The sequence below is a fragment of the Vulpes vulpes genome, chromosome 10, assembly GCF_048418805.1.
Source record: "Vulpes vulpes isolate BD-2025 chromosome 10, VulVul3, whole genome shotgun sequence".
Taxonomy (NCBI): Eukaryota; Metazoa; Chordata; class Mammalia; order Carnivora; family Canidae; genus Vulpes; species Vulpes vulpes.
Window position 1 is genome coordinate 39,152,890 of NC_132789.1, and position 17,752 is coordinate 39,170,641.

At 44.2% G+C, this 17,752-nt stretch overlaps 1 long non-coding RNA gene across 2 annotated transcripts in view; it reads left to right on the forward strand.

Annotated features, from left to right (window-relative positions):
• Nucleotides 1–17,752, forward strand: part of LOC140594180 (uncharacterized) — a 157,102-nt gene that overhangs the window by 77,290 nt on the left and 62,060 nt on the right. The window contains exons 1-2 of one of the 2 annotated variants that reach the window (XR_011994762.1): nucleotides 13,280–13,505; nucleotides 13,608–13,720. This is a non-coding gene — a long non-coding RNA (uncharacterized lncRNA). Of the gene's footprint in view, nucleotides 1–13,279; nucleotides 13,506–13,607; nucleotides 13,721–17,752 lie in introns of those variants that run through there. The other variant, XR_011994761.1, reaches the window with a different exon arrangement.

Here is a 17,752-nt window from a genome sequence, read left to right on the forward strand (position 1 = left end):
GGCATTTCTCCATGAACCCACCATGAGCTCACAGAAATGGTTGGGAGAGACTGCAGAAAGTCTCCCTTGTGGTACATTGCTGAAGAAGAACAGAAGTTGCTGTGGAAGGGGTAAGAAATTCCACTAGGACCCTTTTTTCCCTATGAATAAAAGCCTTAATTTGTGTAGTATGTGTGTAAGGATGAGCACTATCATCCTTAGGATACTGGTGAAATCCTACTATACCTAGAGAAAGGGAACAGGAAAAAACTCTTAACTCCTAGGGAAATGAAGGTACATGTACTAGATTCAGAAGTAACCCAGAGGTGGGGTAAGATTACTGAGAAGACTACACCTCCAGGACTCAGTGATGCAGTGCTTGTCTAAGACTGAGGCTTAATCAGAACAACAGAGAATGCTTCCTTCTCTCCATTCCCAAACCAGGTTAACAACAACAACAACAACAAATTAAATTAAAAAAAGAAAGAAAAGATGGAACAAATATGAAAACAGCTAGCAAGATAGTAGATTTTAATTCAGTCATCTCAATAACCACATTAAATGTGAATGGTCTAACCACACCAATTAAAAGATAGAGATTGTCAGATTGGATTAAAAAAAAGCGAGACCAAACTATACAAAACCCACTTCAGATATAAAGATAGATGGGTTAAAAGTAAGAGGATAGAAAAAGATACCTATGCAAACAGTAATCAAAATAAAACTGGCGTCTTTATATTAATATCAGACAAAATAGACTTTAGAGCAAAGGCTTTCTCAGGGATAAAGAGTGATTAAATAATTATAAATAGCTCAATTCTCCAAGAAGTAACAATCCCAAGTAGGTGTGTACTTAACAACCAAGTTCTGAAATACATAATGCAAAAACTGTTAGAATTAAAAAATGAAATAGACAACTTCATAATTAGAGTTGAAAACATCAATGTTTTTTTCTCTATAAGTGTTAAGTAGGAAGAATGTTACGAATATAATGACCTGAACAATGATGTCAACCAACTTGACCTAATTTATATTTATAGAATACTCCTCTTTACAACATATCCTTCTGTAGTGCATGTGAAACATTCACCACAAGATGCTATATTTTTGCCATAAAACAAATCCTAACTTTAAAAGAATACAAATTATACAGAGTATGTTTATGAACCACAATGGGATTAAACCAGAAATCAGTACAGAAATATACCCAGAAAACTCCCAATATATGGAAAATATACAACATACATCTAAATAACCTATATGTCAAAGAGAAAGAATTTGAAAATATTTTTAACTGAATGAAAAGGAAGCAACATGTCAAATTTGTGAGATGCAGCCAAAGCAGTGCTCAGGGGGAAAATTGTAGGTTAAATGATTTATATTAGAAAAGAAGAGGGCCACCTGTGTGGCTCAGTGGTTAAGTGTCTGCCTTTGGCTCCGGTTGTGATCCCAGGGTACTGGGATTGAGTCCTGCATCAGGCTCCCTGCAGGAAGCCTGCTTCTCCCTCTGCCTGTGTCTCTGCCTCTCTCTGTGTTTCTCATGAATAAATAAATAAAATCTTAAAAGAAAAGAAGAAAGGTCTCCAGCCACTAATAGAAGCATCAACCTTAAAAATAACTAGAGAAAGAAGAGCAAATTAAAACTAAAACAAACAGAAGGAAGGAAATAATTAAAATAAGAGCAGAAGTCAATGAATTGGAAACAGAAAAGCAATTCGGAAGTATCAAACCAAAAGCTGGTTCTTTGAAAAGATCAATGAAATTAATAAACCTCCAGCCAGACAGACCAACCACTGGGATTGCCTAGAAACTACACCCTAGTAGTAATGAGCACATTCAGTGCCCAGATCTCAGTTTCGAAAAGCCAATTACAGGAACCAGAGACTTTGAGACTGAGAAGGGGAAATACAAGATGATCTTGGAGCATCTGTGGTGCCACAAATAAGGAAGTGCTAATCAACAACAACAAAACAACAACTAAAACAACAGAATTATGTGAAATACAGGAGCTCTTGTGAAAGAAGTCTCAATGGTCAAAGCTGGAGCAGTTTTAGCCAAACAACAATAGCAACAACAACAACCCAATATATTAGGCTATAACTCAAACAACAAAATAAATATCCATGAGTTCATATTGGTAAAAACCAAAGTAGAATAATCTGGTTATTTAATGGGGAGAAAGGATAATTCTTCTCATAGAAGAATTCCAGTTAACAAATGTAGAGAATAAGGGAAATAGAAAGTCACCATTGGAATACCACAGCCATAATTGCTGACAGTTCACATAATGAATCCTAAAATTAGTGAGTGAAAGTCTGAAGAGAAACAGACATTTGCATGGATTCAAAGTACTCTCCTCCAATTTTTGTCAACTGCAAAGGGAAAAATAGTAGCTTTATAGTGGAGAAATCTCGAAGACATTACCTTAACCAAGGGATCAAGGTTCATATCACCACACATACTGACATTATGACCCCCGCCCTGATTGGATGTATGAAGCCACATCATTTCTGTGGTATTGTTGCCGAAAACTATAATTCCATTCTAATCACGAGGGAACATCAGACAAACCCAAATTAAGGGACAGTCTACAAAATACCTGACCAATGCTCTGTTAAAGTGTCAAGGGCATAAAAAACAAGGAAAGACTGAGGAATAGCCACAGATCAGAGGAGACCCAAGAGGAAAGACAACTCAATGCAATGTGCAATCCTGGATTGAAACCTAGAAGGGAAAAAGAACATTAGTGGAAAAACTGACAAAATTAGAGGAAAATTTATAGTTAATAGCATTGTACCAATGTCAGTTTCCTGGTTTTGATAATTGTACTATGGTTATATGAGATATTAATTACCCTCAGGGAAAGCTGGGTGAAAGATATGTGGGGGTTCTTTGTGTAATCTTTACAACCCTTTTATTAGTCTAAAATTATTTAAAAATAAAAAGAAAACAAAAAATTGGGAGAACTTTTGATAAAATAGCTCCAAGGAAATAAATAAAAGCTCTTTTGTACTATCAGGGAGTAGTATGGACACCCTTAGACTCTAAATGAGACTTGTTTTAGAAGAGCATCCTGCACATGCACGCTACCTCGGCCCCCTGTGATTCACTGTGCTCTTGGAACTCCAGCCTGAGAATTACTGATGGGACCATCTGACCAATTTATTTGAAGACATCCTCTTTTTAGAGGCATTCCTTATTAACTCTTTCTAGATCTTACTTTGGCTTTTTATCCTGTCTCAACTAGGTCTTGGAGGTGATGATGACTTTAAAATACTTTTTTTATCTAAGAAAGGATGAAAGTTTTTTTCCTCTACTCTTATGGATTAATCACTGGGGCCAGGGGGTACAAATTGGCAGTTCATCTTCTGATTTAAACTGTTTCTAGCCAACACAGCTTTTGTTTGTTTGTTTGTTTGTTTATTAGATTTGCAAGGAAGCATGATCGCTATAGCTCTCTTCTGCATATACCATGCGGTTTCATACTCTTATGTTATTTGTATGGTCCCTGAAGGCATGTGAGTTTTTGATCCCAGGTGAATGTAATAAATTACATATAATTTGTGGTGCTTATTCATGATCTTTACTAGTCAGAGCCCTTTTCCAGTCTGACTGAGATTTCTGATCCTGCTCCTATCATTTTTTAAGATTCCTCTCTAAAGTTGTGGCCTTAAATCTGCTTTTTATTATGACTTCCCCATGTTTATCCTTGCAGCATTTTTGGGTGGGCTGTGAATTGCCAGAAGGGAAACTTCCCCCTTCCCATACATCAAACACACATGGAGTTTATTTAGCATGGATATGCAAACTGCCCAGAAGCCAGGTGGTCATATGGAGTGGGATTCATGTGGCCGGTCAGTACAGGAACTGGTAGGCACCCAGAGTCCCCATTTAGGGCACATGACCGCCATGTCACTGGCTACCCAATGTAAGATTTTACAAGGTCTGAGAAGCTTGTTTTGTGCTACATCATACTCCTTTTGCTCCAGAAGCTTCCAACACAGGAGGAACTTCTCCAATCACGTGGCTTAATGCTTCCTTAGAAGAGAATCCTTATCATCATTGGGTTCTGGTTCTTGAATTCAAACTCAATCTGGCAAGGCCATATCATCATCTGGGAGAAAAAGTAGAATCAGACTTCAGGAGCTGGTTATCTGAGCAGTCTCTGCCTCCAACTTTCTGGCATATCAGAAAGCCCTTGTCCCTATACCTTCCAACTCCATTTCTTATCCTGACTTTAGCCAATGGTATTTATGTAATACTGTTAATAGACTGAGTCTATGGATGTGATTTTTAGACTCCTTCATCTGTTAGAATGTCTCTATATCACATTTATTCTATTGGTATCTGGACTTGGCAAAATTTGATAAGACCATAGCTTTCTTTCTTTCTTTCTTTCTTTCTTTCTTTCTTTCTTTTTTTTTTTTTTAAAGATTTTAATTATTTATTCATGAGAGACACACAGAGAGAGGCAGAGACACAGGCAGAGGGAGAAGCAGGCTCCCTGTGGGGAGCCTGATGTGGGACTCAATCCCAGGACCCCAGGATCATGACCTGAGCCAAAGGCAGATGCTCAACCACTGAGCCACCTAGGAGTCCCAAGACCATAGATTTCTACAGCAGAAGCCAGTAGTAATTCTTCACTAGGATTTTTGGAATTACCTATGGAACTTTAAAGATGTACATTTACCAAGGCCCCCCTGTAGAAACTTGGGAGAACCTATATTTTTCCAAAAGTCTACAGGAATCTTGATATACAGTCACAAACAGGATCCTCAGGCTGCCAGGAACTTTAGCTCACATATTTTCTTAATTTATCTTAATATACTTAAAAAAATATTTCCAGTCATAAAAACACTCCTGCTGGAGAATCTGTGTACTTCCTGGTGATACTTAACATCTGCCATGGGTCCCTGAGGTCCCTGATGGACTTCCTCACATATTAAGGTTTAAGTCCTCCAAGGTTTTATTGTGAGTGTGTGTGCTTGTGTGTACGTGTGTGTGTGTGTGTGTGTGTGTGTGTGTGTGACTTTAGATACCAAATTATTTACTTTTAGGTAAGCAAAAGCAAGAAGGGGGATACATCTTGGCCTTGGCTGTTTTTTTTCTGGCATTGGAAACCACCCCACCAAGGCCTCCAGACAAGCTGAAGCATGTGGAAAGAAGGACTTGAGCCATCCTGGGGTATTGTTCCACTCTAACCAGTGACATCTTCTCTAAGGAATTTGAAAGAAAACCACCATTAACTTCATTTCACTGTCATCTTAGGCTTCACATGAAGAGTCATCTGACCTTACCTCTCTGGTGGGCAGATCACCATTTTTGGCATGATATGGTAACTTATTTTCTGCCTTTATCATCATATCTTCCTTCTTTATTTTTGGAAGAGGAAAGAGCATGAGGTGGGAATCAAATGAACCTAGGGTTGAATCCTCATCTGATGGTCACCTCAGACAAAGAACAAAAGCCTCACATTCATCATCTGCAAGCTAGGTGGGAAATCTGGCTTAGATGGTTGTGGTAAGGCTAATATAACCCTAATTTACAAATAAGGAAATTAAGCAAGAAAGGATTAGACAATTGACTCAAGGTCCACGGAGTTTGAACCCAGATGGTCTGACACCACTCAGAAGCCACCTGCTCCGTCCTGCTGTGCAGTTCTACAGAGGGCCAACATGAACTTCTTTTCTGTCTTAAGATGACCCAGTGTAGTAGAGGTTTATGGAAATACTGTCTAGTGTTCTACATTGGACAACTCTTAGACAAGTGCTTGGAGTATTATCATCTTTGGCTGTGAACCTGGCAAGGAATGCTGGTAGCCAAAGGAGGGTGGGTGTGCACATGGACTCAGGCTAAGAGGGATTTGAATGAGCTGTGGTTTTCTGCCCCAGCAGGAGGTGTTTGTAGTTACCACATCAGAAAATTAAAATTACAACTTTCAAAATGAATGAATGAATGAGTGAATGGAATATTTAATAAATGACATAATAATGGAGGAATTCCCAACAGAGTGCCTGGAATGTATTAAGCACTTCATAACTGCTTATCTCCATCTTCTTCTCTTCCTCCTTCATTTGAATTTAGCTTAATCTGTTATTTCTTTCCCCATAAACTGAGGTCACTCTCCTTTTCCTTACATCATTCTTAATCTTGATCAGGTGTTGATGAGCACTGGCTTTAGGGTGCTACAACTAAAGTGCCTTTTGAAGAGTGATGTGAGATGAGAAAGGATGGAAGCTACTTGGGATTATGGAATTGGGTCCCAGATGTCAGGGTAAAATGATGGACTGATTCTCACGCTATGAAATATAATGGAGCTAAATGTAAGGTCTTGTGATGGGGCCTAGAAAATGAACTGCATGAGTGCAGAATGGGAGAGATGTGTGGCTGGCAGCCACAAATGTGAAAAATACCTGGGAGATGAAATTGATAGTTGTATTGGTTAGGGCACAGACTCAGTTGCTATCATAGACCTAAAATAACAATGGTATAAATAAATGAAAAGTGTATTTGTCTCTGATAAACTGAGAATAAGCAGTATAGGGTGGAATGATGACAGGACCAGAAACCCAGGCTCCTTCTATCTTGTTGCTCTGCTACCCTTTGTACACAAGGCTATCAGGTTCAAGTTTCCAGCCACTGGGAAAGGCAAGAGAGAAGAGAGGGCACGATCCTTCCCTTTAAGAGCAGGAGTAGGAAATTTTACAGTTTACCTCTGCTTATTTCCCACTGGCTAGAACCTAGCCTCCTGGCCATACCTTCCTACAAGGCAAGGGTAGGAAACATAGTCTTTAACTAGTAGCCATGGACCTAGCTAAAACACTATTGCTAGGTAAGGAGAGGAGAATGGATACTGATTGAACAATTTGGAGTCTTATAATTAAATCATATGATACAATAATGCAATCTGTTTGCCAAAAAAAAAAAAAAAAAAAGTCTTGGGCAATGTTACATTGTGTTGATAGAAGTATAGTATCTTGTAGAACTGGAGTTGGCAAACTTTTTCTAAAAAGAGCCAAATAGTAAATATTTTAGACGCTGCAGGTCATGTATGGTTGCAAATTGTTTTTTCTTTTTTTTCTAAGATTTTATTTATTTGAGAAAGAGAGAGAGCACAAGCGAGGGGAGGGACAGAGGGAGAGGGAGAAGCAGGCTCTCCGCTCATTATCATTATTGTTGTTGCTGGGCGATCCCGGGACCCTGGGATCATGACCTGAACTTAAAGGCAGATGCTCAACTGACTGAACCACCCAGGCGCCCCTGCTTGCTTTTTTTTTTTTTTTAAATAATCCATTAAACATGTTAAAACCATTCTTAGCTCACAGATTATAAACAAAAGTAGCCTGCACGAAGGGCTATTGTTTGCCAACTCCTATTCCAAAACAATGATGGTGATGAGTCTGGGACCAAACCCTAAGATGTACAAGAACATGTTTAGGGTTGGTGATCAGGATGGAAGGGGACTCTGGATGAATTTTCAGGAGTGGTTATTGAAGGAATTGGTTACTTTTAGTTTGGAGAAGCTCACATTCTTGATGGCATTGTCTTCAGAGATTTGAATGTTAGGTAGTGTGTATCCAAAGGGAAGAACTAGAATCAGGGAGAGGATTACTAGAGACAGGCTGTAGCCCAGCATAAAGGACTATTTATGGAGATCCTATCACCAGGCACTGTACTGAGCACTTTACTTAGATGATTGTACTTTGTTTTCAACAATCACATCAGGTAGGTGTCATTCTTACCTTGACCTTCCAGGTGATATAAAGCAGCATTAGAAGGTTTGATAACTTGCCTGGGCATGCGTGCTACTAAGTGCTAGGGTCATGGTAACTACAACTCTCCCATGCAAATTAAATGAAATTAGGTATGTATATAATTTAGCAGCACCAGACACAGAGTGAGTGTTCTTGCAGGCCCTAATCACTATAGATCCCATAGGAAGTACTCTGTCTCATCATGGTGCCCGTATTGGTTTCTTATGGCCACTGTACCAGATGACCACAAACTTGGTAGCTTAACACAAGGTATTTATTTGCTTAGTGTTCTGGAGGCCAGAAATCTGAAATCAGTTTCACTGGCTAAACTCAAGAGATCAGAAGGGCTGTGCTCCTTCCAGAGCCTCTAGGAGAAGACTCTGTCCCTTGCCTCTTCTGGGTTTATGGTGGCTTCCCAGTTTCCTTGGCTTGTGGCCACATCGCTCTAGTCTTAGCCTCTCTGCTCACATTGCCTCCTCCTCTCTGCCCTCTGCCTCACTCTTACAAGGATACTTTGATTACACTTAGGGCCCTCCCTGATAATTCCAGTTAATCTCCCTGTCTCAAAATCCTTAAATTAACCACACTTTGTTTTTTTTTTTGCCATGTAAGATAATAGTCAGGTTTTCCAGAGATGAAGAAGTATAGATATCCTTGAGGCCCTACCATATGGTAGTTAAGCAGAGAGTGGATAGCCACATTATTTTCTTAACACTATTAGGAAAACAAAACCCAACTTTATAACACTCTATGATTTATTGATCAATCATAACATCTACTTTTTCTTGTGTTTTTTTTGTGAAGATAGAATATATTTTGTATAAGGTATGATTGAAAAGTAATATTTTTTTTAAATAGGCACAGTCTGACATTTATTGAGTAATATGTTCTTTGCCCTATTGATTTAAAATGCAGTTTACAGCAAATGTTACACTTGAATCTGTTACTTGACTTTATTCATTTCTATTAATCCATTTTGTAGGTTTCCAGATCTGAACTATATGCTGTTTTATTTACTATAGCATTAGAGTGTATATTTATAGTTGGTAAAATGAGTCCCCCCACCCCAATTCTTATTTTTCAATTTTCTTTTCTTTTTTTTTTTTTTAAGATTTTATTTATTCATGGGAGACACAGAGAGAGAGAGAGAGAGAGGCAGAGACACAGGCAGAGGGAGAAGCAGGCTCCATGCAGGGAGCCCAATGCGGGACTCCATCCAGGGACTCCAGGACCATGCCCTGGGCCGAAGGCCGCACTAAACCGCTGAGCCACCCAAGGATCCCTTCTTTTTCAATTTTGTTGGCTAATGGCTCTTCTCCTGTTTTCTGTATTATTGTGTATTTCGACTTGAAAAAACTTCCTTATTATCATTTTAATATGGCTGTGGGAAGAGGGGAGATAGATGGAATTCTAATTGCCTCCCATAATGATCCTCTCCTCCTATTTTTTATTCTAGTGATTTTACTTACTCATCTCTATTGAGATTTTCCTTTTGTTGTTGTTGTTGAGATCATATGAATGTTTAATTCCAAATATCTCTCTTTCTGCCTCATATTTCCAAACTTCTAGCAATTAAACTTTAGAACTGCATTATTAATTGTTTTTATATGTAACCATACCTTTTATTGACTTTATTCCTCATTACATTTCTTATATAACATATCTTCTCCTTTCTTGAGTCCATTATTCTGGCTTATTTTTTTTTTTTCTTGGCCAGAATAGACCTTTAAGTAATTTTTTAAAAATGTAGTAAAGGGTATTGGGGTGATATAATTTCTGTGTCTTTGAACATGTCTTTCTTTTGTCATCACATATGAGAGAAATTGTAGTTTGGCAGCTGAGAGAATTCTTGAGTTACAATAATACTCTCTTAGAAGTCTGTAGAAATCGTGCCACTGTCTTCTAACAGAACATTGAAGATGAGAAATATGATATCAGTCTGATTTTCTTTTCTTTTAAGCAGCCTGATTTTTCTCCCTTATCAGGAAGCTTGTAGTTGTTTCTCTTTGTTCTTGGAGTATTGGCCTACATCTAGAATTGTGTATTTTTTAAAAAGATTTTTTTATTTATTTGAGAGACAGAGAGAGACAGACAGACAGAGATAGCGAGCGAGAGAGTATGAGAGAGGTAGGAGAGGGAGAAGCAGGCTCCTCTCTGAGGGACCCCGATGTGGGACTTGATCCTAGAACCCTAGGATCATGACCCGAGCTGAAGGCAGATGCTCAACCGACTGAACCACCCAGGGGCCCTAGAACTGTGTATTCTTTCGGGCATATCCCTGCATAGCACTCACACTTATATGCTCTAAGGCCTAAAGTCTTTCTTCAACTCAAAGAAATAGTCTTTTTTTAAAAAGATTTATTTATTTATTCATGAGAGACACACACACACACACAGAGGCAGAGACACAGGCAGAGGGAGAAGCAGGCTCACTGCAGGGAGCCCGATGCGGGACTTGATCCTGGATCCTGGGATCACGACCTGGGCTGAAGGCAGGTGCCCAACCACTGAGCCACCCAGACATCCCTCTTCTTTTTCTTCTTTGATTATTGCTTTCTCCTTCATAAACAATGTTGTCTCTTTCTGGAACTCCTGTCAGACTAACTTTGGATGTTTGGGATCTCTCTGTTACATCTTGTCTCTCATCAGATGACTTAAATAACCTCCTCCTCCTCCTTCTCCTCATTCCCTAAGGAGCTGGGGTCTTGCCCCAATCCAGCCTTTGACTTCTACCCATATTAGGGACAAAATTCCCATTTTCCAAAGATGCTGTGAACTGACTTCCATTCTGTGTGGACAGAATCAGCTTAGTTCCCAATGTCCTGTAATTTGCTTCTGAACCAATGCCCATGACCCTCGTTGACTCTCTGATCCTCTGAGCTTGGGATTCTCCCGGACTTTTTTCTGGAAACCTGTGCACTTTCTTCTTAGGAGGTCTATGCAGAACCATGACTTTTATCAGCACTAATCAGCTCTTGCTAACCCACATTCCATCTACTTTACATCTTCCTCATATTCTCCAAAATTCTGGCCTTATTGATGGCATCTTTCTCTGGCTCCCAGCACTGCCACTCATATATTGGTTATATAATTTTTTTCCCAGAGGAGTGGGAATAAATGTATGTGTCCAATTTATTATCCCAGAGACAAAAAGCCCCAGAGTGGAAATAGAGGGGAGCATCATTTGGTTTCTGGACCAAATGACCTTTCAGTCTAGCTCTAGGAGGCTTTTCTTTAAAGACTAAAGAATAAAGCAGCATAATTAAAGGTTTGAGAATCAACTTTCACAAAAAGGTCCAGAGAGGTAGGGTTTAATTTGGTCAAGGAGAACAGAATAAGGTGAGACAAATGGCAAGACACATTAAACCTGCTGAAGACAGGACAAGAGGGACCAAGCTTACATTACAGCCACGGTGATGCGAGTTGGTCACTGCGAAGACCATTTAACTCTTAAAAACTTGTGGGGTATCACGAGGCATTGCCAAGCCAAGTGAAGATGCTTCCTTCCTCCCTTCTCTGGTTGTTTTCTGGAGGGTCAGGGCTGTTCTGTGCAAGGGAAGAGGATGGACTGAGCCACCTCCTGGGTTCCTTGACAGCCTTGGGATATCATGATTATGACACCTTGGTGCATGTGATGTTGGATGTGGAATGAAGAACAGCAGCAGATAAACTCCCAAGGGTAAAAAAATAAAATCTTAAAAAAAAAAAAATCTTGTCTTCACCCCAGCCCCACTGATCATTGTATTTTTTTTTTTTAAATGTGAGAGACTGTTTTTGTCGGGAACACTTTTTCCAAATCTTTAAAACCGAGTGGAGAAATCTTCAGTTTCTTCCCCAACATGCTGGGAAGAACAGGAATTTGAGCAGCTCCCTCTCTCAGCAGCTGGAGGCAGCCCTGGCTCCCAGCACTGCTGGAGATTCCATCCACATCCCCTGGCAGTCCCCTCCCCCCAGGGCTGGGTACATAGAGAAGCTGGGAGAGGGCACCGGGCCAGGCCAGGGAGAGGAGTGCCGGGCCCCCTGTGGTAGGTCTGAGCCTTGTCACATTGCCTCCTGGGCTCAGGTCGCTGGTGGCCGTGGGAGAGCCAGTTGCAACCTGTGTGGCTGGTGACATTTGCCAGTGCCCAGCCAATCGGTGACGGGCCCAGCTAGCTAGAGCGATGACACATGAAATATGATAATTTTCTGCTAAGGAGCCCTGTAAGAGAGGAGAGAAGAGAGTGTGTGTGTGTGGTTGGGAGAGCTCAGCATAGGCAGTGCCTGCCACGAGGTGGGAGAGGACAGCCCATTGGTTTTAGTGGTTTGCCAAAGGAAGGAATGGACTCTGATACTAGGGCTAGAGGGACATGCCCCAGGGAGTGGCTGTAGGAACACCAGGGTTGCTCTTCAGGTAAAGTGCTGCTGCTGCTGCTGCTGGGTGGAAACCAGAGAGAGAAGCAGCCAGTGCCATTCTGGAGCTCTGGGGCTCCCAGGGTGAAAAAGAAAGGAGCAATTTCCTTCCTTTCAGGCATAAGTGAGGTTAGGAGTTTTGGTTCCTTTTTGGTGCTAACCTCTTTATTTTTTTTATTTCTATTTTTATTTTTTTACCTCTTTAAAAGCTAAAACAAAATTGGAACAAATACCACCTGGGTGGCTGAAATACTTAATGAATAATTTTTTTTTTTAAATTAGGGCTAGGGGTTGTCTCCCCCTCCCCCACTGCATTTTGCTACCTGGATGCTCAGCCTTGCCCAGAGAAAGAAAAAAAGTGTCGTTAACACAGTCTTGAAGAAGGGCCTAAGTCTGAATCTTAGAGACTCTAAAGGTTCCGGTGGTAGTTTTGATTCCAGACTTTGGTTGGAGGAAGAAAATGTCTTGGAATAAGATCTGGTCCTAGATTACATTATACTTTTGAAATAGTGCCAGCATGATTCTTTAGTTTGAGGACATGGCACCTGAAGCCGTGGGGCAAGATTCGGAAAGAGCACCCTGGGGTTAGCTGTTAAGGTGGCGAAGCCCACACTTCCTCCAGCCCCTTTGGCAGGCTTCCTGGTCCTATGACAGCAGTTGGGGCTTGCGAGGGGCGCCCTCTGTGCTGACAGTCGTCTCCCTGCATTGTCTGACCCTGTGAATATGTGTGTTCAGAAGTGAAGGATCATAGCGTTTACATAACATGCTGATTAGTCACTGAGAAGCCCATCACTGCAATAGATGTGTCTCTAGCTCTACACCTTGCATTTGCATTCTCTCTCTCTCTCTCTTTCTATATATATATATGTGTATATATATATATATATATATATATTTATGTTGTTGTTGTTGTTGTTGTCGTTAAAAAGCCACAGATAAATGAAATCACGACCACTCTGTCATGATTTCACAGCCGGCCCTGTGGCTGTAGGCGTGGGACTAGGCTTCGTGCGCTCGGAGGAGTAGCTATTCAGAAGTGGTGATAATTGGTGCACTGTATCTTTAAAAGGTTAAAACCCCTTTCAAAAAAGGTCTGGACTCATAGTGGCAAAGACGAGCGAGGCATGGGTTGGCTCCGGCTTCAGCAAACAGCTGCTGATTAGATTCTGTGTCTGCGGGCTGGATTCATTCCGTGCCTTTCAGCAGCAGGAGCCCAGGAGGGATGCTACTGTTTGGGTTTCTGGTCGTGATTTATATTTATTCAGAGGAATAGCGGAGGGTGGATCTGCTCCCGGCGCGAGCATGCTCACAAGCAGCCGACGCTCCCATTATCCCGCCGCCTAGTTCGGGGCCCATGTCCGCGGACGCTCCGTGCGCTTACGTGTGTGTGCAGACTCGGTGCATGCCCGGGGGGACAGATGCACGCACGCGCTGTTCTGTACGGACAGTTCTCTCAACGAGGTCTCTGCCCCTTACTTGAAACAGGTGTGCATGAGAGAAACGCCCCAAGCCCCGACTGGCCGGGATATTCCGTGAAGAAGGGCTGCTGGATCCGCGGGGTCCGAGGACGCGGGCCAGCGCGCCGCCCGAGGCCGAAGGTAGGGGACTCGGGACTTCTGTGCGGCGGATGCAGCCCTGGCGCCGGCTTTATTTATTGTGCTTTTTGCCTGCGGCCGCCACGGCGACGGCGCGCTGCGTTTCCATCTTGTGGTTGCCGCTCGCGGGCACCGCGTCCGCGTCCGCGGCGGGGGCTGAGCGGCTGCTGGGCTGCCGGGCGGGGGCGCGGCGGGGGCCTCGAGCGCCCCCGCGCCCCGGGACGCCCCGTGCTCCAGCGGCGGCCTCGCCCCGCGCCCCCCGCGCGCAGCCCCCGCCCTCCCGGGACCCCGGGACCCCGGGACCCCCGGCCCCGCGCGCCCCTGAAGCGGACCGCGCTGCCTCCCCTGCCAGCGGACCCAGACAGCGAACTCCAGCCCCGCCGGGGAGCCTGGCCCTGCCGCGGGCCAAGCGGCCCCCGCCCCCGCCCCCGCCCTCGCTCTCCAAGCCGGGCCCCACTCGTTACCGTCTTTTCACATTAGAGACCCTGGTGGTGCCGCCTGGCACCTGTCCGCAGGTGGCCGCGAGGCCTGGCCGTCCTGGCACCCGGCCCCCCGGTTGGGGTGGCAACTTCCGTGGCTGGTGGCTCGGCCCTCCCTTGGACTTGGGGGGTGCAGCGGGCTTTGGGTGTCTGGCAGCAGCAGCCAGGTGCGCCCCCGGCTCCCCGCTCCCCGCTCCCCTCCGCCGCGCTGAGCCGCACGGTGTGTGCGCGCCTCGGTGGTGGTAAAACGGGCTCGCGCTCTGGGCCTTGGGGGTGGCGGAGAATGGGGTGTGCGCTGAGCTGGCCCCCGCGGAACGTTCTCCAGCGCTTGTCTGCGTGATTATGTAACCCCCACTGAAGATCAGCCCGTGCGCCCCAGCGCCCCGTGGTCTCCCGGGCCTGCCCCGGACCCAGGGAGCTGGGTCCCGTGTTTAAGATGTTTTTATGTAACTGTGTGTCTGCGGGGGGGGGGGGGGGGGGGGCAGGGAGAGCGTGGGGAGGCGCGGAAGGATTGGAGCAACTTCTGTGAAAAACAGGGGCAGAGAGCACGTGTGTACTGGGGACAGGGTGGGATGGACTTGGGGTTGCTGTTGATCTCAAGACCCTTCCACAGCCCTTTCCGCTAGTCATTGCTTGTCTGAATTTTCCCTTTGGTCATCCCACCCCTGTTGAACCCTGTAGAAAGTGCGAACCACTCCTGCGGAGCCCCTAGGATCCTAACTGAAGGGGGAGGGCGGTCCCGAGTGCAGGGTGACCGCCCAGGCGCACTTGCTTTAGGTCCCAGCTGTTTGTCATGCCTCCCGGAGGGGAAGAGCTCCTGCCCTGCTAGGGTTTCAGTTTTGCTCTGGGGTTAGGCTGCCCTGCGGGGCCTGAGAAAACCTGAGGCCAGCTGAGATGTTTGGCATTTGCTCTTTAAAACTGTGATGACTTTTGCAGAGGCCGGAGACCTTGGGCATTCTTGCATTAAAATGTTGTGGGTTTTTTTGGGGGGGTGGGGGTGGGGGAGGGAAGTAGGAGAGTAGCCGTCCTGCAGCAGCATCTGCAGGCAGGAGAGGAAGGTGTATATGACACTTTACTCTCCGTTCTTCCACCCCATTCTGTTTGGTGAAGGCACCCAGAAGACACAGGATTGTCACATGGGGCTCCTTTATCACACCCCTTAGCACCTCAGTCCAGGGCCACTGGGTAGACTTGTCAAATTTGATGGGAAAGTCTGGCCTCTTCAGGCTAAAATTGTTTTCTTCTCCCCTCACCACCCTGGTGGGTCTCCTTTAAGAGCCAGCTACTAAAGTGTACACAATGCAGCAGAGCAAGATGTGTTCAGCTGGCACCGTTGTTGGCTTGTCTCCGCCGATTGTGTTTCAGAGGCAGCCACCCTCCTCGGAGTGGAGAAGGGTGTGCTGCCTTCAGGGTCCTTGCCAAGTGGGCCTTTGAGGCGTTGGGTGTGTGAAAGGGACCAGCAAGTAGAAGATGCATTTAGTCTGAAGTCCTGGCAGGTTCCAGGCCCCAGCTTGACGGGGAGATGACGTGGGGAAAGCTGTGTGACAACTGGATGGCCTAGAACTTGTCTCTCACTTCCTGCTCTGTGAGTTCCTGATGTCTCTCAGGTTCTTTCTGTCTCCACACTGTCCACCAGGGAGATCCTGACACGCTGTCCTTCGTTCCATTTCTGGTGGGATCACAGCATGTTTGCAAAGCTACAGACGCACAGGGAAGGCAGGGCAGGGCACACTGGCTGGGTGAAGAGGCAGCTGGTGTTTCAGGCCAGGCTTGGCCACATGTTGACCGATGTTGTGTTTCATCTGTGAAGTAGGTGTCATGAGCATAGCCTTACCGAGCCCACCGAAATGTCTTGAGCAGAAAATGACGTGAACATGGGCTCTGTAGCTAGCCGGCATGAGGATAACACCACAAGGATCTGAAGCTCACATTTACGCAATTTCACTTACCCCGTTGGGACCTTCGTGGTATAAAGCAAGAGAGATGTCCTAAGGTCCATGAGCTACAGTTCATGTATTTCGACCACTGCAGAACATTTCATACTTCCTTTCAGGCGTCTTCGTTTATGTAAAGCTTTAAGGGGCTTGGTTTTAATTTGCCAGGTACCCCTAACAGATTGGAAGAGATTGACGTAGTACTTACTGTACAGGGGTTATCAAAGTTCTTTTTGGTAAGTGCCAGTAAGAAGTACTAGTAATGTAAGAAACGGGAAAAAGAAAACAGATGAAATGAAATTTAAAAGGCAGGGGAATTAAAAGCATAGAGTTTTAGGGCATCTAATAAAAGTACTTAATGTAAGCAATACAGTGAAATTTTATGTATTTTGATAGGTCCTCAGAACTCTGTTTTGTAGCCAAGTAACCGATGCTTAAGATGACCTTTATGCATCAAGAACAGTTTTTTTAAAATTTTTATTTATTTATGATAGTCACACACACACACACACACACACACACACAGAGAGAGAGAGAGAGAGAGAGGCAGAGACACAGGCAGAGGGAAAAGCAGGCTCCATGCACCGGGAGCCCGACGTGGGATTCGATCCGGGGTCTCCAGGATCGTGCCCTGGGCCAAAGGCAGGCGCCAAACCGCTGAGCCACCCAGGGATCCCCCATCAAGAACAGTTTGAATGACATTTTGTGTGTCCAGTGTAAGAAGGCATGAGATTTTGCAGTAAACCCAAGGATTTTTGAAAAAAAGATTTTATTTATTTATTCATGAGAGACACACAGAGAGAAGCAGAGACCCAGGCAGGGGGAGAAGCAGGCTCCTTGCAGGGAGCCTGATATGGGACTCAATCCTGGCACTCTGGGATCACGCCCTGGGCTGAAGGCAGACGCCCAATTGCTGAGCCACCCAGGTGTCCCTCAAAGGATTTTTTTTTTCTTTTATTAGCATGATGTTTAAAGGAAAAAGTGCATTTGTGAAGGATAACAGAATCCTTGAAGTTTCTTGACAACCAGGGGCTTTCTGATCAAAATTATAACTGTAAAGCACTCCAGTTGAAATTAATTAAGAATTTTCTGACCTTTTGCTGAAACTTAGCAGAGAACTAGTACTGCTTATGTTCTAACATTTGATGCTACAGAAGATACTAAGAGGGAAACACGGGAACCTCAGCCTGTATTCTTGTGACCGGAGACACACTTAAGAGCCTTCCTGCTTGGTGACTTTAGTGCTGGAATTAATTGGAAGAGACCCCATGATAGAAAAGACGAAGCAGGAGAGGACAACCCTAGTGGCGTGTGTCTCTAACGTCAGGGTGGACAATGTGGACTCCCCACTACTAGTGTGCTGTTGAAAAGCTAATCAGAAAAATGAATCCAGGCTGTCATGGCAACACTCTCATGCTGCACTGTGGTGTTTATGCAATTCCGACACCGCGCTCGAAACTGGAAGGGTATCTGAGTTACCCCAGCAGTGCTACACTTTGCCTGGCCCAGTGCCGGTGTTCTTAGTTAACAATTTATTCCAAAAACAAATGCAGATAGCAGAAACAAAAGCAGAGGACAGTGAATTGAATGCTGACACTTCTTAAAGAGTATTTTTGAATCTG